The sequence below is a fragment of the Plecotus auritus genome (genome assembly GCF_963455305.1).
Source record: "Plecotus auritus genome assembly, chromosome: 6".
NCBI classification, from domain to species: Eukaryota; Metazoa; Chordata; class Mammalia; order Chiroptera; family Vespertilionidae; genus Plecotus; species Plecotus auritus.
The window spans coordinates 55,286,918-55,314,661 of record NC_137773.1 but is presented as its reverse complement, the minus strand read 5'-3'; the positions used below and the strand labels follow the sequence as shown (position 1 = coordinate 55,314,661).

The 27,744-nt window shown below is 40.8% G+C and overlaps 1 pseudogene across 1 annotated transcript in view; it reads left to right on the top strand.

Moving 5' to 3' along the window:
- LOC308251645 (polyadenylate-binding protein 1-like) overlaps positions 1 to 21,233 on the top strand; it is a 50,582-nt pseudogene extending 29,349 nt beyond the window's left edge. Inside the window, exon 3 of the transcript in view lies at positions 19,230 to 21,233. The product of the transcript in view is annotated as a polyadenylate-binding protein 1-like (transcript). The remainder of the gene's footprint in view (positions 1 to 19,229) is intronic.
- The last annotated feature ends 6,511 nt before the right edge of the window (positions 21,234 to 27,744 follow it).

Sequence of the window (27,744 nt, the reverse complement as noted above, 5' to 3'; positions counted from 1 at the left end):
AAGCTCTTTCAAAGCTGGTAGCCTCCCCTGGCAGGTATCTTTTATTCCTCGGCCTTTCCCTTCTATCTGCCTGGAACTTGGACACAATCCTAGAGGTGGAGCAGCCACCATGTGAAAACAAGGCAACAAGCAGAGCTGGGCAGAAAGGGGCATGAGGAGTTCCCTGGGGCTGCCATAACCCCAAACTCAATGGCTTAAAACAACAGAAACTCTCTCACTGTTCTGGAGCTAGAAGTCTGAGGTCAGGGTGTCCACAGGGCCATCCTCCTCCGAAGCCTCTAGGGAAGGCTCCTTCCTTGCCTCCTCTAGCTTCTGGTAGCCCCAGGTGTCCCTTAGCTTGTGTCCCCATAACTCCAACCTCTGCCGTCTTCCTGTGTGTCCCCATCTAAATGTCCCTCTTCTTACTAGGACACCAGTTATATTGGATTAGGGCCAATGCCAATGACCTCATCTAAGTTGACTGCATTTTTAAAGATCCTAGATCTATATATGGCCACATTCAGAGGTACTTGGGGTTAGGACTTCAATATCTTTCACAGGGGACACAATTCAACCCACACAGTCCCAATGGCATTCTGGAGCTGCTTGACCCGCTCTGAATTTTCTACCTCTGAACTTAGTGCATGAAAAAAATAAAGCCCCTGTTTTGTTTAAGCCTCTATTATTCAGAGGGTTTTGTTTCTGTCTGTTTGTTTGTTGTTATAGTTTTGTATTCATAGCAGAACTCAATTCCTGACACAGTCACTTGGAAGTGAAGGCTTGGGCAATTAAAAAATGACTTGTCAGCCCTGGCTGGTTTTGCTCAGTGGGTAGAGCGCTGGCCTGCAGACTGAAGGGTCCTGGGTTTGATTCTGGTCAAGGGCACATTCCTGGATTGCAGGCTCGATCCCGAGTAGGGGGCATGCAGGAGGCAGCCGATCAGTGATTCTCTCTCATCATTGATGTGTCTATCTCTCTCTCCCTCTCTCTTCCTCTCTGAAACCAATAAAAATATCTATAATAATAAAAGTATAATATGCCAATTAGACTGGACAGCCAAACGACCTTCCCCACGTCATTCCCGATGTCCTCCCGGATAAAGCCACGGCAGTGGGGGCCGAGGCAGAAGCAGTTAGCGGTGACCAGGCAGGCAGGCAGAGTGGTTAAGGGCGATGAGGGAGGCAGGCAGGCGAGCAGCTAGGAGCCAGCGGCTAGGTCCCAGATTATGTCCAACTGTTGGTTTAGGTCCAATCCCACAGGGATCAGGCCTAAACTGGCAGTCAGACATCCCCCGAGTGGTGCTGGATTGCGAGAGGGTGCAGGCCGGGCTGAGGGACTTCCCCACCCACCCCCATGCATGAATTTCATGCACCAGACCTCTCGTATTTGAAAATGACTTGTCATATGGAGCCTGTCTAATCAGAGGACAGTTTGTACTTTTTTTTTTTTTTTAAGGCAGAGATTATCTTATTTGGGAGTGGGAAAATGGGTGGGAAGCTGTACTCTGCTACAATTTTTCTAGTCATAATTTAAAGATCAGACCTGTTGTCAAAATAGAGTTTGCCACATACTGAAAAGGTCAATGGACATGTATTCAGCAGTCAAATTTAGGCCCTAACCCTGCCCTGGACTCACACTCATCTCAGATATGTCTTCATTAGTCACCACCACAGACCTCAGTGAAAGGGAATATAAATGCAGCTTTTGTGCTAAAGTTACCAGAAGCACACTTTACTTGTCCAACACAATCAAGTTCAATTTTATGATACTATCTTTGTGCCAGGTGTGGCGTTCACAAATATATGTGCCAGAAAATACTTCAACCAGCCAACACTGACATTTGTCTTAACTTTGAGAGGGTTGCCAGTAGTCCTGAGACCATTTTCGTGGCATCCATACCAGGAACATAACCATGATTCATTCATCTTATTTATGGGCTCCTGCAGTGGAGACCAGCAATTCTTCCATCATCTCTGTTAGTCAGCGAGCCCTGAATTGTTCACTTTACTGCTCAATGGGCTCAGTAGAGGCTGACATCAGAGTAAATAAATATCCCTACCACTTCTTCTTAAGAAAGATGAGGGCAAAGCTGAGGACTTTTTATCCTGCCATCTTTTCTCCAAGAAATATTTATTGAGTGCCTATCTTGTGCCAGATTAATTCCAGGCACTGAAAATTAAACCAGACACAATCCCTACTTTCAAGGAGCCTACAGTAGAGCGACAGAGATAGACAGATCAACTGTTAATTGTAAGCCTGAAATGAAAGCTGAGATGGGTTTAAGAACAGGCTGCTGGGAAAGCACACAGGCAGGGCTATCAACTCCTTTTCTGGGCAGTCAGGGTGAATTTTCCAGTTAAACTGGTGTCAAAAGTTAGACCTGAGGGTAACCTAGGAGTTAGCCAGGTGACGGGACAGCATATGCAAAGACCCAGAAGCAAGCAAGCACGTAATATATTTGGAGACCTTCACAGAGTTTGATATGATGGGGGATGAAGTGGGAAATGTCAACAAAAATAAATGAAATGTGGTCCATATCCTGAAGCCATTGGGAAGCCACTAGAACAGTTGTAAGTCAGACAGTTACATAAACAGGTTTGTGTTTCAGAAAATATCTTCCTGGCAATAGTATACAAAGTGAATTAGAACAGAGCAGGACCAGACAGGGAGAAACCAGAAGGAATCTGCTGTGGTAATCTAAGGGAAGGAAAGGTCTAGAGAAAGGAATTGGGAGACACAATTAGGAGTAAAATTGACAGCATTTAATGAGTTATTAGAGTCAGCACCCAAGGATGACACTATAATTTATGGCTCAGTTAACTGATGTGTGTGGAATTGAAGAGGTATTCTTATATTTAAAATAAGAAAACACGATAAAGTTAATTCTCTAATATTGATGCTAAAGATCCATATTCAAATTTCATATTCATATTTAATAAAGTAATTGAATTCTAATCCTAATCAAATTTATAATATAATAATTTATTGAATTGTTTTAAAATATGAAAAGAAAATTCAATTTAGAAACTGGATATCAATGGGGATGAATGACAAAACAAAAATATATAAAGTTAAAAGTCATAATGCATGAGTCAATAGTTCTCTATTATTTTCATCTCACAGTTTTCTTGAGAGTCCCACCCCATCCCACAGCTCAACTTCAGTGAATAGTACATATACCCTTGTACCACCAATATAAGGTATGGCAATATTAATTTTTTTTTTCAGGAAATAAAAAGGTGGTATTTTGGAGCCAAAAAGAGCTCAGAGATAATAAAATATGGATTTTTTTAGGTTGGAACTATTGTATAACAACATTAAAATATTTTAAGATAAGCCCAGGCAACGTCGCTCAGTGGTTGAGTGCGGACCTGTGAACCAGGAGGTCATGGTTCCATTCCCAGTCAGGGCACATCCCCAGGTTGCAGGTTCGATCCTCAGAGTGGGTTGTGCAGGTGGCAGCTGGTCAATGATTCTCTCTCCTCATTGATGTTTCTATCTCTCTCTCCCTTAGCCTTCTTCTCTGAAATCAATAAAAATATTTTTTAAAAAAATAAAAATAAAATATTTTAAAATAACAGAATCTCAGAATACCATTATGCTGAAATACAGGAGGTATGCTACAAGTGAGGAGGGCCTGGACATGGAGTTGCATGGATTAAATAAGGCAATATTTGAAAATATTTGAAACTGGACCCCTATCTTACACCACTCACAAAATGGGTTAAAGGCTGAAATGTAAGATCAAAAATCAAAAAAACTCCTAGAAAAGCTCCTTGACATTGGTTTTGACAATGGTTGTTTGTTTGTTTTTATATGACACCAAAAGTACAAGCAACAAAAGCAAAAAAAAAAAAAAAAATCAAAAAACAAAACCATGGGACTATATTTGCAATCCACATATCTGATACAGGGTTAATATCCAAAATATGCCAAACACTCATACAACCCAATAGCAAAATAATAGCAATATTAATAATCCAGTTAAATACTAGGCAAAGAAACTTAATAGGCATTTTTCAAAATAGATATTCAAATGACAAAGTGCATGAAAAGGTACTCAACATCACTAATAATTAGGAAAATGAAAACCACATGATATATCACATCACATCTGTTAGAATTCTATTATCAAAAAGACAAAAGATAACAAGTGCTGGTAAAGATGTAATGAAAAGGAAACCCTTGTACATTGTTGGTGGAAATGTAAATTGGTGCAACCACTATGGAAAACAGTATGGCAGTACCTCAAAAAATTAAAAATAGAACTAATGTGCTTCAGCAATTCTGCTCCTGGGTATATACCTGAAAGAAATGAAATCACTCTATTGAAGAGTATCTGCACCCCATGTTCATAGGAGCATTATCTATAATAGTCAATGCATAGTAACAACTTAGGTGTCCATTAATGGATGAACGACTAAAGGAAATGTGGTATATATACACAATGAAATATTACTCAGCCATAAAAAAGAATGAAATCTTGCCATTGTGACAATATGAATGAACCTTGAGGGCATAATTCTATGTAAAATAAGTCAAACAGAGGAAGAGTAATACTGTATGATCTCAGTTATAAGTGGAATCTAAAAACCAAACTCAAAAACAGAGAATAAGCCGAAACCGGTTTGGCTCAGTGGATAGAGCGTCGGCCTGTGGACTGGGAGGTCCCAGGTTCGATTCCGGTCAGGGGCATGTACCTTGGTTGCGGGCGCGTCCCCGGTGGGGGGTGTGCAGGAGGCAGCTGGTCGATGTTTCTCTCTCATCGATGTTTCTGGCTCTCTGTCCCTCTCCCTTCCTCTCTGTAAAAAATCAATAAAATAGATTTAAAAAAAAAAACAAAAAAAAAAAAAAAACACAGAATAAATTGGAGTGGGGGTGGGGAGTAGGAGGAGGATGGCAGTCAAAGGGTACAAACTTCCAGTTATAAGATAAATAAGTTCTGGGGAGGTAAATATACAGGATGGTTACTATAGTTAATAACACTGTTTTGTATATTTGAAAGTTGTTAACACATATACAGATTGCAACTATGTGAGGTGATGGATGTGTTAACTAACCTTATTGTGGTAAACATTTCACAACAAATATATGTGTGTGTGTGTGTGTGTGTGTGTGTGTGTGTGTGTGTGTGTATGGAGATATAATTGACATATAACATTGTATAACTTTAAGGTATAATGTATAAAATCACATTATACCTTAAAGTTATACAATGTTATGTGTCAATTATATCTCCACAAAGCTAGGAAATAATAAAATAAACTCATAAAAAAAAAGGTTGGAGTTGCGGATTGTAAGACAAGCAGAAAATTTTTAAACCATCAACTTCTCAATAGCTGACCCTTCTGGTTGGAACACTAGAAAACCTGATTCCCCTTCATCCAGCAATGACTCTCTTCCTAAAACAGCCTAACTTCCTAAGTGGAAGTTGAAATCATCCTAAAAGCATCAGGAATTTTCCTAAAGAGCAAATGCCCCATTGTAACGTTTCCCTTTACAGAAAAACAATATGCACCTTCGATTTTATGACACCTGAAAGATTTGTGATTTTGTTTCCCTGAGAAGCTTAGCAAGAAACTTATTTCATTCAGTATTATTTCGAAGTGATAAAAGTTATTAAAATATTCTTGATAATGTGGCAATTTAAGGACGCAGACAGGATTAAATGGGAACTTTGTTGTAAAAAGGGGAGGGGATCAACTAAGTAACCATTTTCAAATCAATTAAAAACACTTATTAAGCTCCTACAGTATGCAAAGCACTATCCCAGGTTTTCTGCTTCTCCCGTGAGCCAGTCATAGTCACTGTCTTTGCAGTCTAGTGGGGCTAACAATCATATAACTAATAAAAATACATGGTAGAATAAAATGAGTTCTATAATGCATATAGAAGCAAAGTACATTTGGGCCATCTTGGAAGGAGACATTAATAAATGTTGAGGGAGAGGGGGAGAAAAAAAAGAGAAGAGTCTAATAGCAGAGAGTAAAATTAGTGTTTACCTCCCCTGCCTCTTCTTACCCCCACCACCATTCCCATTTCTCAAACCCTGAGGATCACCTTCCTCTACGATGTTTCAGAAAAAGGATGTTTGCCTCACATTGGTTCCTGAGTCACCCACTTTGCAGCTGCTTTTGTGAGTCACTTGCTCCTTCCCATCACCCTCGGCTCTGCTCCGATTCTCCATCCTGCTGTCCACCTGGATGACCTGGGATTGCTCATGACATGGTGATGGTCTCCACGGAAGGATATAAGATCACACTTCCTTTTGGTGCTCTTCTCTTTAATTTCCCACCACACCAATACAGAACTTGTGCATATCTAATACACTTAATTAAAGGGTTGGTGAAAATTTAATTAAAAGGAGATTTGTAATACAGGGCAGGGCAAAAGTAGGTTTACAGTTGTTCATATGGAAAATAATACAAGAATAAACTCTGTGTTTCACATGCTCACAATTGTAAATCTACTTCTGCCAACTCCTTTCTTCAAGAAGAAAACCTAAGAGAAACCAAGATGGTGGCATAGGTAAGCACCTAAACTGCTGCCTCGCACAACAATTTCAAAACTACAACTAAAAGACAGAACGGACACCCCCCTTTTTTTTTTGGTTAATCCTTACCTGAGGATTTTTTTTCAAAGAGAGTAGGATGGAGGGAGGGGGGAGAGAGAGAAATATTGATGTGAGAGAGACACATCAACTCAACTAGTTGCCTCTCGAACATGCCCCGCCAGTGGGTGGGGAGCAAACCCGCAACCCAGGTACATGCCCTTGACTGGGAATTGAACCCGGGACCATTCTATGCGTGGGCTGACACCCTAACCACTTAGCAACACTGGCCAGGACCCTTTGCCTTTTAAGATGGTTCAAACTCCCATTCCAAATTTCTCCAGTGAAAGTCCAGTGTTCATCCCCACATTTCTGGGACTTCCCAGGGTACTTTCATTCTCATTGGCATTTCTGGCTCTGAATGCTGCTTCCTCTGACTAGTTTAACTGAGAGATCATCTTGCCATGTGGCACACACTGTTCCTATCCTGCATCACATTCACGCAAACATGGAACTCAGCCCCTTGATTCCCAGGACACATGCTCACACATGCTCTGCATTTACACAAGACACTTGTGTATATCATAAGATGTACTAAAGATTTGGGACAGTGAAAGTGGGGCTTACATCACAGAGATAAAAAGTTCACAAAACTGCCACAACCGGTTTGGCTTAGTGGATAGAGCGTCAGCCTGCGGACTGAAAGGTCCCAGGTTCGATTCCGGTCAAGGGCATGTAACTTGGTTGTGGGCACGTCCCCAGTGGGGGGTGTGCAAGAGGCAGCTGATCGATGTTTCTCTCTCATCGATGTTTCTGACTATCTATCACTCTTCCTTCCTCTCTGTGAAATATCAATAAAATATATTTTAAAAAAAAGTTCACAAAACTGAACATTGCATATTCAACATCTTAAAAGACTTTCGGCTAAAGTTAGTATTGCTCTCCCAGTTGCTCTCCCACATTACTAGTCTGCTCGGTTTTTCCCACCTCCGTGCAGTCTAGCTATGACTGTTCTTTCTTTGTCTCCAGCTCCCCATGCCCTTAGGATGCACCTCCTACCCACGTAGTCCATGGAGTACAGGTATTTCCCTAAAACAGATTCTGGTTCTAGCAGTTAAGATTTTCCCTCCTAATGCACACAGAATAAATTAAATCCTGAAACTGGAAGATTCTAAAGCATATAAAATCTCTCAACTGACTTCATATCTCTTAAGTCTGAAGAACCTGTTCACGAACCCAGTTCATTTGCTGCAGGTAAGTCCCACCAAGCAATGATATCGTTACTAGACCCTTGGAAAATCGTCTGTTAGAACATGAAGGTTTTTAATAATGTATAATAAATTAATTTAACACCAAATTAAATTTTAAAAGACACATTCACCAGAATTGGAAAGGAAGTTAGATTCCTTCCTGTAGCAGAACATGTGGGATTGAAAGATTTAAATGACAGCAGGAAACAGCTGGTCTCCGGATAGATGTGTTTGTCCTCCAATGTGATTAATAAGCACATCGTTTTGAACTTTAAAATGGCCGTTTTCCCAATTCCACATGATCTTTCCAGCCAAAGAAACTGTTTATCTTCTATTTTGATAGAAGCCTTGGATAGGGTGAGGCCTAGCATCTCCTCTGGGAAGGACGGGTAATGGAATACGTAAGGCGGAATGAGCCAGGGATCTGAATTCTTCCCTTTGAGTCCAGAAATAGCTGGCGTGGGCCATTCCTGGGCACCGAGGGCTGGGGTTTTAATGCTATGGCCTAAGTTCCCAGCTACCTAAAACCAATTGGACAACAGGAGATCAGGTGACTGTCGTTAGCCTTCTTTCCTGCTCAAACTGCGCAGCAGTGTCTATTCCGCCAGCCTGGCAGCTTCAACTCCTCCCACCCCCAGAATGGGCTTGGATGTCTCATAGACACAGTATAAACTGTCTCCCCCACATCTCACTGCCCTGCAGCCCCAGCCACCTCTGTGCAGTTCCCCAAACACATGAGATGTGCTCTGATCCTAGAGCCTTTACCCTACTGCTTCTCTAACTGGAGAGTTGGTTCTTCTGTACATGCGCTCAGACAGGCTTTCTCCCACAATCCCACCTCAGCAGGATTCTTGGCATCCTTTATCCTTCTCCCCTGCTTTATCTTCCTTCATAGAACTTGCTACCTGATGAGACAGGCATGCACTACATAAGGACATATCCAGGCAAGGACAGACCTCCTATACAAAGATGAATCGCCTAGAGATGTGGTAGCATCATAAAGTCATGACATCATAAGGCAACACAGTACACGTTTGCGTGTAAACCAACCTACTGCACTGCCAGTCTGTACAAAAGTACAGCACATATAATCATACGGATTCGTGCACCAGTGCGGTCCCTCCACCTGGCCTGTGCCCTCTCGAAATCCGGGACCCCTCGGGGGATGTCGGACTGCCGGTTTCTGCCCGTCCTGCAGGCCAGGCCGAGGGACCCCACCAGTGCACGGATCCATGCACCAGGCCTCTAGTATGCATATAAGATCTTTGGTTAATCTCTTCCTGCCCTCTCCCCTCTCCCTTTCCCTCTGAGATTCATCAGTCTGTTCCATGTTTCCATGCCTGTGCTTTGAGTGTCTGCCCCCTGGTGGTCAGTGCACATCATAGCTACTGGTTGAACGGTCGAACGGTCGAACGGTCACTTAGGCTTTTATGTATATATTAGAGGCCCGATGCGTGAAAATTCGTGCAAGAGTAGGCCTTCCTTCCCCTGGCTGCTGGCACCGGCTTCCCTCCGACAGGCACCCGGGACCTGGGCTGGCTTCCCTCCAGCCGCCTGCAGGCACCAGGAACCCAGGCTGGCTTCCCTGGGGCCCATCTTAGTCAGAAAGGATATCCAGAATGACATCCAGAAGATGTCCAGTCTAATTAGCATATTACCCTTCTATTATTATAAATAAATAGAAGATATAATCATATATAGTCCATGATACTTGATAATAATAGTAAATGACTATGGTTTTTGCATGTACTACACCACACTTTTTATTATTATTTTAGAGAGCACTGTTTCTATTTTTTAAAAATATATTTTATTGATTTTTTACAGAGAGGAAGGGAGAGGAATAGAGAGTTAGAAACATCGGTGAGAGAGAAACATCAATCAACTGCCTCCTGCACACTCCCTACTGGGGATATGCCCGCAACCAAGGTACATGCCCTTGACCAGAATCGAACCTGGGACCCTTCAGCCGCAGGCCAATGCTCTATCCACTGAGCCAAACTGCGTAGGGCCTATTTATTTTTAAAAGTTCGCTGTAAAACAGTATGTTACACTGGCAGCTCGTGTTTATTGTCTCTTGATTGCATAACTTGCCTCGTTCTTGATTTAATCTCATGTTGTTTTGTACAGTAACATGCTGTGCATGTAGGCTTATAGCCCACAAGCAATAGGCTAGCCCAGCAATTTTTAGTGGTGTGCCACAAGAATTTTTAAAACATGCAATACTTGACTATTTAGTCAGGGGCACTGACCTCTTTTCTTTTAGATTGTTAACTTAAAAAAAAAATGAGAACAGCCAACACACAACAATAGCTTTCTGGTGTGAATGAATAAAAATTATACCTTTTTTCTTTGTCGGTTTGGCAAATATATATTTTTTGGTGGGCCGCAGAATTTTGTAACTAGTTCATGTGTGTCATGAGTTAAGAAGGTTGAAAATTGCTGAGTGAGACCATATAGCCTAGATGTGTAGTAGGCTATGTGTGCCCTCTATGATGTTAGCACAATGAAATTGCCTAACAACGCATTTCTCAGAATGTATCCCTGTCGTTAAGTAACACGAGACTGTATATTGTAACTTATTGTCTGTCACTCTTCCAGAAAATCCCAGAGGTCAAGAAGTTTATTCAGTTCATCACTGTATATTCTGTACATAGTGACCCTCACACATTATATCAAATTAATAAATGAATGAATGAGTGATAACCCCAGAAGAAACTGGGTAACTTAGTGGTTTGGGGCATGGACTTTTGAGATAGCAAATCTGGTTCAAGTTCTGGCTCCTCTATTTATAAGCTGTCTGGACTTCACCAAGTTGCTTATCCTATTTCACAGGATTATTGAACAGACTAAAGGAGGTAACTATGAAATTCATTTAGCAGGATGAGCATCCTTGTTCTCCCAGTGCTCCAGTCCTCTTATTTTATACGTGAGGAACCAGAGGTAGACTGAAGCAGAGGGACTGGGCAGCAGCTCCAGTCTCAGGGATATCTTGTGCAGAGAAGGAAACAAATCTCCCATTCCCTAAAGGCATCATCAACCAATGTCAAGGCCCTTAAAAACATACATTCACTTTGACTGAATCTTACTTCTGTGGATATAGCCCAGAGAAATAATCACCTATATAGGCAAAAATTTAGCTATACAGATTTTACCACAGTTTTGTTTATAATAGCAAGAAATTAGTACTATACTACGTGTCCAATAGGAAACTGATTTGATAAATTATGGTATAGCCATCTGATGTAATGTAACATGGCCATTAGAATGAAATTGTAGAATAGTTAATAAGATGAGAAAATGCTTATATGTACTTAAATTTGAAAAGACTAACATCCACAAAAAGCCTGAGTGGTTGGAATCAGAATTAATTGTGTTTTCTTTTTGCTTCTTTGAATTTCCCATATTTTCTTCAGAAAATAGGCATTATTTTCATAACAGTCTTTTAAATAAAAACAATAATAGTTTGTTAGTCTCTTAACGATGTGTTACTATGTTTTACCAGGAGAACCATGAGAGATGCTTAAATTTGAGGAAGTTTCTTGAATCCTGATGGAATGAAATTATTTTCCAAATGTCATGATTTAAGTGAGCAATCCCCCTAAAGGTTTTGGCACATGGCTGATTCCAGAGTATTCCAGCTCTGTGACCGTTAGGACCAGCTGCTGTGTGTTCTGAATATTGACATTTCTCTATATTAGCACATTTAACAGATGACCTTAGCTATGCTGCATTTTTAAAAACAAAATTGACTTATAGCATTACTCATTAGATTTAAATACGAGGATGATTCATCATTTACAGTAAATCTATTAGATAGATTACACTGCAAAATTCACCATTGTCAGTGTGGCAGGCCTGCCTGGAAATTAAGAATGGGAAAGGAAATTGAAGGAGAGAGATTCCTATCCGTGATTTGAAATTTAAACTTAGATAGCTATGGCAAGCATCCGAGCCTTAGCCAAAGAGGACAAGGCATCTGTCACATGTGTAAGATATTCCACTCTAATAATAGCCTAGGATCTTTTTTGGAACAGGTTAATGCCTTGCTTCATAAGGAAAAACCTTGCATGTTAAAATACTTTTAGGAGTATATCCTTACCTCTTAGTTCTTTTCACAATATAACTGGACTGCATATGTGATACATGCAACAATGATTGGGTTTCTGCTGGTTAAATATAGTCCCAAACCAGCAGCATGTTCAGCTGGGGGCCCTCGCTCACCAGATGTTCTTCCATTAATAGTGAGTGAGCTCATCCTTGGTGTGGAAGGTTATTCATTTGGGAGAGAATAATGAAAGTGAGACAATCATTACGTCACCTTTTCCTGTACATTATTCTCCCCTGCAGCTAGCAGACAAGCTGCCCTGTTAGTTGTAAGCTAACTCATGTTCTTGCTTGTTTAGATCTACAGCAAGTGAATCATGGGCTAATTCTAGTCCAAATTAATTTTTAATATATTACCTGATCATTTATATTTGGAGAGTTAGACTTTGGGATGTTCTTTGTTATAGAGTCAAGCATCCTGACTTCCTGAGGTGTGATTGCCAGCACTTGACTCCCAGAGGCACTATCCTCCCTTTGCGCCTTTGCCAGGGTTATCTCATTTTCCTCAGTTGGCCATTCGGGAGGCAGAGACTGCTGTTTCTAGAAACACAAAGACTTCTGAATGAGTAAACTTTTAAAATAATGCTCATGAGATCATGTCCTTTTTTGTTTGAAGGACTCATTTGGTGCTATCATCAAATCACAAATTCAAGTTCAGAGTAAAATCAATTTATAAATAATATAGCAAAAAGAGGCTATATATGTGTATATGTACACACATATACACACTAACATATATGTTACATGTTTTATCTAAAAAGCAATCATTATGTGAGATATTTTTAAAGAAATTATATATTTATTAAGAATTCAACTTGTTGCTGAATTTTATTGCAGCCTTCCTTTAAATATAGTAATAACTCAGCAGCAAGCAATTTTATTAAGTTTCTTTAAAAGGCTTTTAACTTTCTGTCAAGGACCTAAACTGACATTTTTTTTTTAGTGTTTATCATTATAGAATATGATTATAAGGAAAAGTGAAATATCTAATAATAACCCACTTGATGAAGCTGTCTTTTTTGTTTTGTTTTTTTCTAAAATTTCATATTTATTCATTTATTTTATTGAGGTATAATTGACCTATAATATTATATTTGTTTCAGGTATACAATATAATGACTCAATATCTATATGCATGGCAAACTGATCACCACAATAAGTCTAGTTAACACCTGTCACTGCACATAGTTACAGAATTTTTTCTTGTGATGAGAACTTTTAAGATCTTGAAACCACATTTTGGGTTGGAGATTAAGGCATATCTTCGAAAAGACTTTCATGTGTCTCTTACCCAACAGACCAATAAAAGAGAGAGAGAAGTTGCTTGCATTTTTGTTTAACACTTTTTTTTTATTTGCTATCACATGAAAGTGAAAACAGAACTTCTCCAACGCCTCAGTAATTAAAAGGGAGTCGTTAATATGCTGAGACACAATAAGTTGAATTTTTTCTCAGTGGGTGGCCTTGCAAACACACACACACACACACACACACACACACACACACACACACACACACACAGTGGCTCTGATCTAGCCAACCATATGGTCCTCATTTTCTATATCTATTTCTATCTGTTAACTCAAGAATTCTGCCACTGTAAGACGGCTGACTAACCTTTTGCCCCTTGTTTCCCTCTTGTATTAAACAGATGGTTTAGCTTGAAACACGTCTTGGGTGCTGTTTTCTTCAGTTTTCCTCACATAGGAAAAAGAGTTCAAGGCTAAATGCTTAATAAAAAATTACATTTGCATTATTTTCTTTTAAGGTGTTCCCCATCTCTGTGTTGTCTAAATCCTTTTATTTTTGTATTTCATTCAGTTAAGCCCATAGTCTAACTGTCTCCTTTTCCACCAAGAAAGAAAGAGAGAAAGAGAGAGAGAGAGAGAGAGAGAGAGAGAGAGAGAGAGAGAGAGAGAGAGAGAAAGAAAGAAAGAAAGAAAGAAAGAAAGAAAGAAAGAAAGAAAGAAAGAAAGGAAGAAAGAAAGAAAGAAAGGAAGGATCCTGAATGATTTTAGGACATAAAAAAATCAGAATCAATAAACAACCAAGAAAACACTGGTTGAGAGCCCACCCTGGGCCTTACATCCCACTAGACATTACAGGAAGTTGTAAGTGGTTCCTGGCAAAGCCGAAATGTCTGCTGCCTGGGTGTCCACGAGCTCTGGAGTCTCAGGCTGGGTGGGACCGTGGAGAACTGGCTAACACACGCTCAGGCTGAAAGGACAGCTGCTCCTCAGCTACAGCCAACTGTTGCCATGTGGGAATGTAGGCCCAGTCCTGCCAGGTCAGCTAGTTTTTCCTCAAAATTTAGAAATCAAGATTTGTGCATGAAATCTCTCCATTTAAAAAGTTGTCAACTAACTCAAACTTTTTTTAAAAAACTCTATGTGGGCCAATAAATATGCAGGCCAAATCAAATAAGTCTGCAGGCCTGATCTGGCCTGGGGCCTGCCAGTTTGTACCTTCTGCTTTACAGTTTAAACTCCCTCAGAGTTTTAAAATACTTACCTCTCAAAATGACTTGGTCACAATTATAATGATCTATGTACATTTTATGAGGAAAAACCTTGAATAAGGTGGCTTGTCTACAAATTCTAAACAATGAAACATGCCACTCCAGACACTTAGCACCACATGGCAAAGTAACTTCTTGACAGAATTTTTTTCCTTCCAAATAATTGTTTTGACACCATGTAAATGTGTTCTAAAATATGTATGTATCAAGTCTTAACATATTTTCTAGGATCAAGTCTGTATCAGCATTCCCTCCACACTCACACATATAGAATACCATCCCATAACAAAAATGACCACTATAAGAGATTATTTTAGGTTCCTACAAGATTATTATTGCTAGAAATAACAAGGATGTGGAGAAATTAGAACCCTTGTACACTGATGGTAGAAATGTAAAATGGTGCAGCCAGTATGGAAAACAGTGTGATGAATCCTCAAAAGTTAAAAACAGAATTACCATATGACCCAGCAATTCCACTTTTGATCTACACAGGAGCAGAAACCACAGGCATGGAAACATGGAACAGACTGATGAATCTCAGAGGGAAGGGGGAGAAGAGATTAACCAAAGATCTTTTTTTTAATATATATTTTATTGATTTTAGAGAGGAAGGGAGAGGGAAAGAGAGATAGAAACATCAATGATGTGAGAGAATCATTGATTGGCTGCCTCTTGCACGCCCCCTACTGGAGATTGAACCCGCAACCCAGGCATGTGCCCTTGGCCGAAATCAAACCTGGGACCTTTCAGTCCGTAGGCTGACACTTTATCCATTGAGCCAAACCAGCTAGGGCTAACCAAAGATCTTATATGCATATCAGAGGCCCGGTGCATGGATTCAGACACCGGTGGGGTTGCTCAGCCTGGCCTGTGGGGATCAGGCCAAAACCAGCTCTCTGACATCCCCAAAGGGGTCCCGGATTGCGAGAGGGCGCAGGCCAGGCCAAGGGACCCCATCAGTGCACGAATCTGTGCACTGGGCCTCTAGTATGTGTGTGTGTGTGTGTGTGTGTGTGTGTATACATATATATATATATACACATATATATATATATTTAAAAGAATTGAAGGCAGGAGAAAACCAAGATGGCGGCATAGGTAAACACCTAAACTGCTGCCTCACACAACAATTTCAAAACTACAACTAAAAGACAAAATGGACATCATCCAGAACCACAGGAAGGCTGGCTGAGTGGAAATTCTACAACTAGAAGGAAAGAGAAAATCACACTGAGACTCAGAGGAGCTGCAGGAGGCAGAGGTACTGAGATGTGTGTGCGGAGAGGACTGGCAACTGAGTGCACAGCTGGCTTTCTCAAGCGAGAGGGAGACAAAAGCTCCTGACTGCGCTGAACTCCAGTTCCGGGCGAGACTCTGGGGACCCAGACATACGGGGAGAACCTGGACTGTCAGGAAAGAGAAAAGCACACTGAGACTCAGAGGAACTGCGAAAGGCAGAGGTACCGAGGCGCGAGCGCGTGCGGAGAGGGTGGCAACTGAGTGCACAGCTGGCTTTCTCAAGCAGGAGGGAGACAAAAGCTCCCAACTGCACTGAACTCCAGTTCCGGGTGAGACTCTGGGGACCCAGACTCATTCAGGGAGAAGTTGGACTGTCTGGCAGCAGGCGGAACTCAAGGGCGGCTTTCTCTCAGAGGTACTTGCAGCGATTACCACAGAACACTGAGACACAGGGGCCTATTAGGGCAGGGCTGACAGGAAACCAATGTTGTCTGCTCCACCCTGAAATTCTGACCCATCCAAGCTGAGCACAGAGGCTTTTGCAAGTCTTGTCTCATAAGGCTGTCTCCAGCACAGAAGTTCTCCCAGCATAGACACAGCTGATCCTCACAGCCAATTGGCCTGGAGGTCAATCCCTCCCAGTGATACCAGCAACAATCAAGGCTTAACTACAACAAGACTGTGCACAGAGCCCACAAAGGGGTGCACCAAGAGTGTCCACCTCAGGTAACTGGGGAGGCTGAGCCACTGGGCCCTATAGGACACCTAGCACACAAAGCTACTCTATCAAACTCAGGGAAGCAGCCAAAATTCAGAGACAAAGAAACAGGTCACAAATGACAGAAATGGAGGAAAGCAAACGACTGGATATAGAGTTCAAAACCACTCTATATCCAGTCGTTTTTCAAGAATTTTCTAGAAAAGGCCGATAAATTTAGCTAGACCCTCGAGGATATGAAAAAGGATCAACTAGAAATTAAGCATACACTGACTGAAATAAAAAATATTATACAGAGATCTAACAGCAGACTAAAGGAGCGCAAGAATCAAGTCAAAGATTTTAAATACGAAGAAGCAAAAAACACTCAACCGGAAAAGAAAAAAGAAAAAAGAATCCAAAAATATGAAGATAGTGTAAGAAGCCTCTGGGACAACTTTAAGCATACCAACATCCGAATTATGGGGTGCCAGAAGAAGAGAGAGAGTAAAATATTGAAAACCTATTTGAAGAAATAATGACCGAAAATTTCCCCCACCTGGTGAAAGAAATAGACTTACAAGTCCAGGAAGCCCACAGAACCCCAAACAAAAGGAATACAAAGAGGACCACACCAAGACACATCATAATAAAAATGCCAAGAGCAAAAGACAAAGAGAGAATATTTAAAGCAGAAAGAGAAAAACAGTTAGTTACCTACAAGGGAGCACCCATACAACTATCAGCCCATTTCTCAACAGAAACTATGCAGGCCAGACAGAAGTGGCAAGAAATATTCAAAGTGATGAATAGCAAGAACCTACAACCAAGATTACTCTACCCAGCAAAGCTATCATTCAGAATTGAAGGGCAGATAAAGAGCTTCACAGATAAGAAAAAGCTAAAGGAGTTCATCACCACCAAACCAGTATTACATGAAATGCTGAAAGGTATTCTTTAAGAAGAGGAGGAAGAAGAAAAAGGTAAAGATAAAAATTATGAATAAGTAATACATATCTATCAACAAGTGAATCTAAAAATCAAGTGAATAAAAAATCTGATGAACAGAATAAACTGGTGAATATAATAGAATCAGGGGCATAGAAAGGGAGTGGACTGATAATTCTTGTGGGGAAAGGGGTGTGGGGGGTGTAGGAAGAGACTGGACAAAAATCGTACACCTATGGATGAGGACAGTGTGGGGGAGGTAAGGGCAGAGGGTGGGGTGGGAACCGGGTGGAGTGGAGCTATGGGGGGAAAAAGAGGAACAATTGTAATAATCTGAACAACAAAGATTTATTAAATTAAAAAAAAAGAAAGAAAGAAAGAATCTGAGATAGAATGTGGATAATTGTAATTTCCAAATTTAAAAAAAAAATTATAATTTCCTACATTTAAAAAATTGCATGCATTTCCTGCTTTTGTGAGCAAAGAAAAAAAATTCAAACTGGAAACTAAAGCAATCCTAATTGTAGTTGATACATGTAAGTGTAGTGTTAAAACAGAGCTGTACCAGGATAACTTTTAAATAAGTTTTGAAGTGAATTTATAATAAAAAAAAAACTAGTATCAAAAAAAAAAAAAAAAGAATTGAAGGCAGACCCTTGAAGAGATATGAGTACACCTGTACTCGTAGCAAAATTATTCAAAAAGTGGAAGCAACCAAAGGGTCCACCAAAGGGAAGCAACCCCAGTGGACCCTTTCGTTGCTTCCAAATGTTCAGGAAGAAAATTCTGACACCTACTATAACATGAATGAATCTTGTGACATCATGCTAAATGAAATAAGCCAGGCACAAACAAATACTGTATGATTTACTTACATATGATACCTAAAGTGGAGACAAAAAGAATGGTGGTTGCCAGGGGCTTGGGGAGAGGAAAAGGAAGAGTTGCTGTTTAATGAATGTATTACACACAGTTCTCCAGAGAAATAGAATCAGTAGGTATTCAGATGCATAAAGAGAAATTTATTTGAAGGAATTGGTTCATGCAATTACAGAGGCTGGCAAATCCAAAATCTGTAGGGTAGGCCCTCTGCTGGAGGGCCAAGGAAGAGCGATGCCACCATTTAAGTCTGAAGGGTATCTACTGAATTCCCTCTTACTCCAGAGAAGTCAGTCTTTTATTCTATTCAGGCCATCCACTGATTGGATGGGCCCCCCCACACACACACACTATGGAGGCCAACCTGCTTTACTCAACATCTACCAATTTAAATGTAAATCTCATCCAAAGACATCCAGAATAACATCTGACCAAATATCTTGGCACTGTGGTCAGTCCAAGATGACATATAAAATTAATCATCACAGTGGTCACGGTGGGATGAAAGGTTCTGAAAATTGGCTCAAAATCAATGTGAATACACTTAACACTACTGAACTTCACACTGAAAAATGGTGAAGGTGGTGATGTGTGTAGTTTACCACAATTTTTAAAAAGTACATTAGCCCTTTCTCCCCCTCATTAGTGCTGAGAGTGCGGAGTGTGTGCTCCAGGCTTGGAACACACATTTATTATTATTTTTTAATCTTTTTTACCCCCTCCCCCCCAAAAAAAATCCTCGTCTCCCCTGCCGGAGACTTTTTTTTCTTCCTTTTTATAAAATATCCTGGTGAACATATCTTACCATTGTACACATATAATACCTTAATAAAAATTTTGAAAAAAATAAAATAAATAAAATAAAATAAAATAAATAAATAAAATAAAATAAAATATCCTGGTGAAGCACTCGTCCGTGGCCCCACAGCAGCTCCAAGAAGGAACCAAGAGACCAAGCCTTCTTGCCGCTTCGACACCGCACCCCTCGCTCTCTCCACCCGGCAGCCTGAGGCCCTACTGTTGAGCAGTTGTTGATTCCAGTGGATTTTTGTCCCCCAGCGCTTGCTCCAGCTCCCCTCCTCCCCTTCTGACCCCCGACTCGCGCCCCTCCTCCCGCCCCCAGCACCCACTCTCCTCTCACAGAAAGGTCCCAGCCCTGCAGGACCCCAGCGCCCCCAGCCACCCTAGGGACTCGCTCTACGTGGGGAACCTTACACCCCGACGTGACCGAGGCGATGCTCTACGAGAAGTTCAGCCGGCCGGCCGGCCCATCCTGTCCTTCTGCATCTGCAGGGACATGTCACCCACCGCTCCTTGGGCAGCGCGTAGGTGAACTTCCAGCCGCCTGCTGCCGCCGAGCATGCGGTGCACACCATGAATCTGGATGTTACAAAGGGCAAGCCAGCGTGCAGCATGTGGTCTCAGCGTGATCCTTCACTTCACAAAAGTGGAGTGGACAACATAGTCGTTAAAAATGTGGGCAAATCCATTGAGAATAAAGCACTGCATGATACACTTTCTGCTTTTGGTAATATCCTTTCATGCAAGGTCGTTTGTGATGAAAATGGTCCCAAAGGTTATGGATTTGTACATTTTGAGACCCAGGGAGCAGCTGAAAGGGCTATTGAAAAAAGTGAAGGGGAATGCTTCTAAATGGTCGCAGAGTGTATGTTGGGCAATCTAAGTCTCCTAAAGAACGAGAAGCAGGACTGGGAGCTAGAGCAAAAGAGTTCACCACGTTCACATCAAGAATTTTGGAGAAGACATGGATGACGAGCACCTTGAGGACCTCTTTGGCAAGTTTGGACCTGCCTTAAGTGTCAAAGAAATGATGGGTGAAGGAGGAGCATCCAAAGGTTTTGAATTTGTAAGCATCAAAAGGCATGAAGATACACAAAAAGCTGTGGATGAGGTGAATGGAAAGGAGCTCAATGGAAAACAAATCTACATTAGCCGAGCTCCTAAAAAAGTGGAATGGCAGACGGAACTTAGGTGCAAATTTGAACACATGAACCAAGATAGGGCCACCAGATACCAGGGTGTTAACCTTTATGTGAAAAATCTTGATGATGGTATTGATGACGGACGTCTCCAGAAAGAGTTTTCTCCATCTGATACAATCACTGGTGCAAAGGTTATGATGGAGGATGGTCCCAGCAAAGGGTTCGGTTTTGTATGTTTCTCCTCCCAGAAGAAGCCACTAAAGCAATTACAGAAATGAATGGTAGACTGTGGCTACCAAGCCATTGTATGTAGCTTTAGCTCAGTGCAAGGAAGAGCACCAAGCTCACCTCACTAACCAGTATATGCAGAGAATGGCAAGTGTAAGAGCTGTGCCCAACCGGTAATCTTACCCCCTACCAGCCAGCACCTCCTTCAGGTTACTTCCTGGCAGCTATCTCACAGACTCAGAACCGGGCTGCATACTATCCTCCTGGTCAAATTGCTCAACTAAGACCAAGGGCTCAGGGTGCCAGACCTCATCCATTCCAAAATCTGCCTGGTGCTTTCTGCCCAGCTGCTCCTGGACCATTTAGTACTGTGAGACCAGCTTCTTCGCAGGTTTCACATGTCATGTCCACACAGCATGTTGCTAACACATCAACACAGGCAATGGGTCCACGTCTGCAGCGGCAGCGGCTGCAGCTATTCCTGCTGTCCACACCGTCCACAGTATAAATATGCTACAGGAGTTTGCAATTCTCCACAACATCTTAGCACACAGCCACCAGTTACCATGTAGCAGCAGCCTGCTGCTCATGTACAAGGTCAGGAGCCTTTGACTGCTTCCATATTGGCATCTGCCCCTCCTCAAGAGCAAAAGCAAATATTGGGTGAACGGCTATTTCCTCTAATTCAAGCCAGGCAACCTACTCTTGCTGGTAAAGTCACTGGCATGTTGTTGGAGATGGATAATTCAGAACTTCTTCATATGCTGGGGTCTCCAGAGCCTCTCAGTTCTAAAGCTTGGAACACACATTAGTCACTGTTCTTCAAGCCCATCGAGCTAGAGAGGCTGCCCAGAAAGCAGTCAACAGTGCCACTGGTGTGCCAACTGTTTGAAACTGATCAGGGACCACGAAAAGTAACTCGTGCTTCACTGAAGAAAAAGATCTAAACATCAACAAACTTAAATATTAAGGGGAAAAAACATTGCAAAATATAAAATAAATTTTAAAAGGAAAGGAAACTAAACTTTGGACTTTATGTACTGAGTAAATGTCAGTTCTAGCAAACATAATGCTAGTCCTAGATTAGTTATTGATTTAAAAACAAACACACACATACACACACACAAATGGAGAAATATAAAAATTAATGTTTTGTAGACCCTGGGAAAAAGAATTTTCAGCAAAATACAAAAACTTAAAGCATTTCTTTCTTTAATTTTATAATTCTTTACAGTGGGATAGCTCAGAATGTCACTTCTATTTATACTAATAAAGGCCTAGGTGGTCCTCGCACCCTCACATGATGCCCTCACGTCATCACAACATGGCCACCACAAGATGGCTGCCACAAGATGGCTGCCCTCAGGTCATCACAAGATAGCCACCACAAGATGGCCACCACAAGATGGCTGGCAGGGGAGGGCAGTTGGGGGCAAGATCAGGTCGGCAGGGAGAAAGTTGGGGGCAACCAGGCCTGCAGAGGAAGGCAGTTAGGGGTGACCAGGCCTGCAGGGGAGGGCAGCTGGGAGCGATCAGGCGGGCAGGGGAGGGCAGTTGGGGGTGATTGGGCTGGCAGGGGAGGGCAGTTGGGGGTGATCAGGCCAGCAGGGGAGCAGTTAGGCATCAATCAGGCTGGCAGGGGAGTGTTAGGGGGCGATCAGGCTGGCAGACTGAGCGGTTAGGAGCCAGCAGTCCTGGATTGTGAGAGGGATGTCTGACTGCCGGTTTAGGCCCGATCCCACAGGGCAGTCGAACATCTCTCAAGGGGTCCCAGATTGGAGAGGGTGCAGGCCGGGCTGAGGGACACACACCCCCATGCATGAATTTCATGCACTGGGCCTCTAGTTTTAAATAATAGAATTGATAACTGAGCAAGGAAACATAATTTAAATTGTAAAATTCTTGCCATAATAAAAATTCCTTACACGGTGCAATTGGTAACATTGCTAGAGTCCACTTTAAGGATGTCAGAGTAACCAATGTCACTCTTTGGCCTTATATAAAGGCAAGAAGAAAAGATCAAGATCATAAGTTTGAATGATGCAAACATGGTAACAATAATCTTTTATATGCTCCTCTCTCAAAAAATATCTTAGAGAGAGAAATTTCCTTTCACTAAATACCAAAAGAAATCTCTCCGAAGGGATATTAGGATACAAACTGGATTATATCTTAATTTAAGGTTTTGCAAATGACCTAAAAAATGTTCTTCATATAGCAAGCTCCTATAAAAGTTGAGAGAGTAATTATTATATCTCTAAAAGCTATTTCCTTGTTTAATTTTATTTTTCAATTACAGTTTACATTCAATATTATTTTGTATTAGTTTCAAGTGTATAACAATGGTTAGACTAAAAAGCTATTTCTGTGGGGAGGGGGAGGTTAAGATGACATAATCTAGGTATATCGTTTCCTGAAAATACTATTTTCCTCAGGGATAGAGAGAGTCAGAGAAGTAGAAGCTAGTATGTTTCTTTGATTATTTCTTTCAATTAACAAACTTTTCCAATAAAGTGTTGGTAATAGCGAAATATAGTTAATTAATAGTTAATCCTGACCAATGACTATAATTTTAGTATTTTGGTGAACATTGCTATGTACACAGGAGATAGAATTTGATCCATAACCAAATCCATGCTTCCAGTGCATTTCAAATAGATTTTCTGAAATTTTATACTCCTATTTAAGGATTCTTCACCAGCTAAGTGAGTTATCATTAAATGACTGTTATGTTTATCTTAAGTTGAGACTCAGATTATTCATTCAAGTGTCTGTATGCTAGAGAATGTCTTCTAAGTACAAGTCCTAAAATTCGGACTTAACAGATGTAACAAGAGGCATCCCTTCTTTGGCCCCACTGCTATTCAGCCTTTAGTTTATCCTACTAACAAGATTATATGAGTAATAATAGCTCCCACCCTAATGCTAAGGGTCAAGTTCTGATCATGGTAGTAAAATAATTATCAATTATAATTTAAAAAGCAATATAAATTCTTGTTACTCTAAATTCTATAGGAAAGATCACTTAATGTTTTGTGTGGTTTTTTTAAAATATATTTTTATTGATTTCACAGAAGAAGGGAGAGATAGAAACATCAATGATGAGAGAGAATCATTGATTGGCTGCCTCCTGCACACCCCCTACTGAGGATCAAGCCCACAACCCAGGGACGTGCCCTTGACCAGAATTGAACCTGGGGACCCTTCAGTTAGCAGGCCGACACTCTATCCACTGAGCCAAACTGGCTAGGGCTGCATTTTGTGTTTTATTAACAGGTTCTGTAGTGACTTTTTCCTCTCCATGAAATTAAGAGAGTTAAATAAAGGATAATTATTGCTGAGGCAAGAACTGAGCAGTCCAACTGGTACAGCCACTATGAAAAACAATATGGAGGCTCTTCAAAAAATTAAGAATAGAGTTACCATATGATCCAACAACCCATCTTCTGGGTATCTACCTGAAAAAAATGAAAACATTTCTTTCCAAAGGTACATGCATCCCTATATTCATTGCAGCATTACTCACAATGGCCCCAAGACATGGAAACAACTGACCTGTCCTTTGATAGATGATTGGATAAAGAAGATGTGGTACATATATACTAGCAATTTTCAATCTTTTTAATCTCATGGCACACATAAACTAATTACCAAAATTCTGCAGCACACCAAAAAGTATATTTTTTGTCAGTCTGACAAAAAAAAAAAAAATAGGTACAATTTTGATTCATTTACACTGATGGCTATTGTTGTGTTGGCTATTGTAATTTTTTTAGTTGACAATCTAAAAGAAAAGGGGTCAGTGCCCCCTAAGTACTCAAGTATTGCATGTTTTTTTAAATATGTTTTTATTGATTTTTAGAGAGAAGAAAGGAAAGGGATAGAGAAACAGAAACATCGATGAGAGAGAAACATCATCACTTGGCTGTCCTTCTGCACGCCCCACACTGGGGATCGAGTCCGCAACCCAGGCATGTGCTCTGACTGGGAATCGAATCAGGGACCTCTTGGTTCATGGGAGATGCTCAACTACTGAGCCACAAGGCCGGGCGGTATTGCATGTTTTAAAAATTCTCTCAATCAGGTGGAGGGGAGCTATGGGGGAATAAAAGAGGAACACCTGTAATAATCTGAACAATAAAGATTTATTTAATAAATAAATAAATAAATAAAAATAAAAATTCTCTCAGGCCCTAGCTGGTTTTGCTCAGTGGATAGAGCATCAGCCTGTGGATTAGATTCCGGTCAAGGGTACATGCCTGGGTTGTAGGCTCAGTCCCCAGTAGGGGGTGTGCAGGAGGCAGCCAATCAATGATTCTCTCTCATCATTGATATTTCTATCTCTCCCTCTCTTTTCCCCTCTGAAATCAACAAAAATATAATTAATTAATTTAATTTAATAAAAATTCTCTCAGATTTTTTATTAATATTGCTTATTAATAAAAAATAAATAAAAATATATTTAAAATTTTACCAGTTGAAAATTGCTGATATATACAATGGTACACTACTCAGCATGGAGAAAAGATAAAATTCTGCCATTTTGACATGGATGGATCTTGAGAATATTATACTAAGCAAAATAAGTTAGGCAGAAAAAAGTTAAGAACCATATTACTTCACTCATCTGTGTGATATAAAACTGAAAGCAACAAATGAGCAAACAAGAAAAACAAATAAAAACTCATAGACACAGACAACAGGATAATAGTTACTAGAGGGTAGGGGGGTGAAGGAGTAGTAAAGGGTAAAGAGGGTCCAATATACGGTGATGAAAGAAGCTTTGATTGTGGGTGGTGAACACACAATGCAATATACAGATGATGTGTCATAGAATTGTATACTTGAAGCCTATATAATCTTATTAACCAACATCACTCTGATAAATTTAAATTTTTTAAAATATTCCAAGAAAAAAAAAAGTGAGCATTCCTTCTCCACAAGAAGGTAAGCCCTCCACAAGCTGAAGTCTCCAAGAAGAGCTCTAACTCTTGGAGAAGCTCAACTAGCAATGCAAGTCTGATGAGATGATGACGGAGGTGCTGGCTGAAATGCTGAGCTCAGCCCATGCCAAGTTCGGATTTTTTTAAGTCTCCCTATTTTGAAAAGGAACTTATTTTCTTCTTTACTTCATTTTTTTAAAAATCATCAACTGTGAACATAAACTTGGCAAACCAGTGAATTATAACTATGAAGGAAATCCTAAAGCCCATCTAGCCTATTTCTCTGCTTCTGAGTAAAATCAAACTTGAAATGTAGGTCTATCTTTTAAAATTTACCTCTAGGGAGGGCATTTCTTTACCACCAAAGCATCCCCTAGACTAGGTTAGGTCTCTTAGTATATATACACTTTCACATCGTTTGCTATTTCTTCTTCAAAGCACTTACTACAAATGGAACCAAATCTTTACCGCAGGTCCCTGAGCAACGTCATTTTGTTTCAATGCCGTTATGTTATAATATGGACGAGGGGGAAAACATGGATTTCTGGTGGGGCCACAGTCTGTGTGGAATTTGCACCTTCTCCCCTTGTCTGCGTGGGTTTTCTCTGGGGACTCCAAGTTTCCTCCCACATCCCAGAGTAGTGTACGTGAGGCGAACTGGCCTGATTACAGAGTCCCGATCTGAGGGGGGGGGGAGGGGGGGGCCTCAATGGAAGGGCGTCCTGTCCAGGTTGAGGTCGGCCTTTCTCCCTGAGCTGCTGGGAAAGGCTCCAGCCACCGTGGCCCTGAACTGAAATAAGCAGGTTGAAACATCATTACCTTACTTGTTTTACTCATCTTTTAAAAATGTATGGATAGCTCACATTTGTTTCTATCTTTGATATTAGAAGTGTTTTGGGTCTTTAGAAGTTTGGAGATGTTTTTGTGACCAGAAATACGCTGTAGGAACTTAACTCTTGTTTACATCAATCAGCCTGTGGTAAAATTGGTTTCATTATAGGTCGTTTCAATCAAAGTCACAGTTTCTAAGAATCTACCGGCAATGTGAGCACTTACTATACTTGGGCTTTCAGTTTAAGATTCCTGACTAACCTCACACACTTACCTCTCTTCACCACCAAAGTCCTACTGAGATAATGAAAGAAATACAGCAATACAAATGAATCCGTAACAGGAAAGATACCAACAGACCAGAAGAGAATGGAACTTCTAGGAGATTTAATCCTGGTAGGAGAAAACGAATGGAGGCAGGGAACCAGAAATTCATGTCTGTGAAAGAAAAGACCCCTAAACAAATGTCCCCACTAGAGAATGGGAATAAGCCCTGAGAGAATAGCTGGGGGCTGGAGAAAGCAGCCTGAGAGGCAGCTGGCATGTAATTAAGGGCCTGGGGAATACCTGTGTCAGCTTGTCCCTGACTGAGCCTCTGCCCTGGGGTAAAACCATGACTACATTTTTAAATAGCCCAATAAAATTAGAGTTCTGACGAGTAAGGCTCCCTGTGAGCACTGGGACTAGAGAAGATAGGCAGAAGCCCCTAAAACTGACAACCACCTGAGGGACACGGAGCCCCTGCACAAAAGAGAGAGTACCCAGCCACACTGAAAATAAAGAGCCTATCTGGCCACACTGAGTCCCCCTGACCTGCCCCTTTACTCACCGCCAGGAGATCAAATATCTTCAATACACATCAGCCCGTCGAGGTCTTTTCTACAAATATAAACAGACAATAGAAAACTGCCAACCACTGGAATAAAACCAAATTGCTTCATTTTGTTCTATTTTTTCATTGTATTAGATTAACCAATGACAAACTAGTTAATACAGGAAATGGAGACAATTTTAAAAGCATATGATTATTGTCGTAAGAGAAATTAAGAGAATATTGCACCCATTAAAACAGAATAGGCTGCTGTGAAAAAAGAATTGATTACAGTTCTTGGAAATTAAAAAATGTGGTTGTCTAAATTTAAAACATTTCCATTCTTAACATTAAAAATAAGATTTTTCTGTGACTACTAAAGATGTTGAGCATCTTTTCAGGTTTTTGGACCAGTTACTAGTATAGCTCCATTTCTGTGAATTGCCTGTTTATATTTTTTTGCCCATTTTTTCCATGGGGCATGTGCAATTCTTCTTACTGATTTGTGAGTAGTCTATATATTGATGTGTTGCTTGATACATTTTTTTCTCTCAGCCTAGCACTTGCCTTTTAACTGTCTCTAAGCATCTTTTAACATTCAGAATTTAAAAATGTGCCCAGCTGGCATGGCTCAGTAGTTGAGCGTCGACCTATGAACAAAGAGGTCATGGTTCTATTCCCAGACAGGTCACATACCCAGTGGATGACATGCAGGGAGGCAGCCAATCAATGATTCTCTCTCATCGTTGATGTTTCTATCTCTCTCTCCCTCTCCCTTCCTCTCAGAAATGAATAAAAATATAGTTTTAAGAAAATAA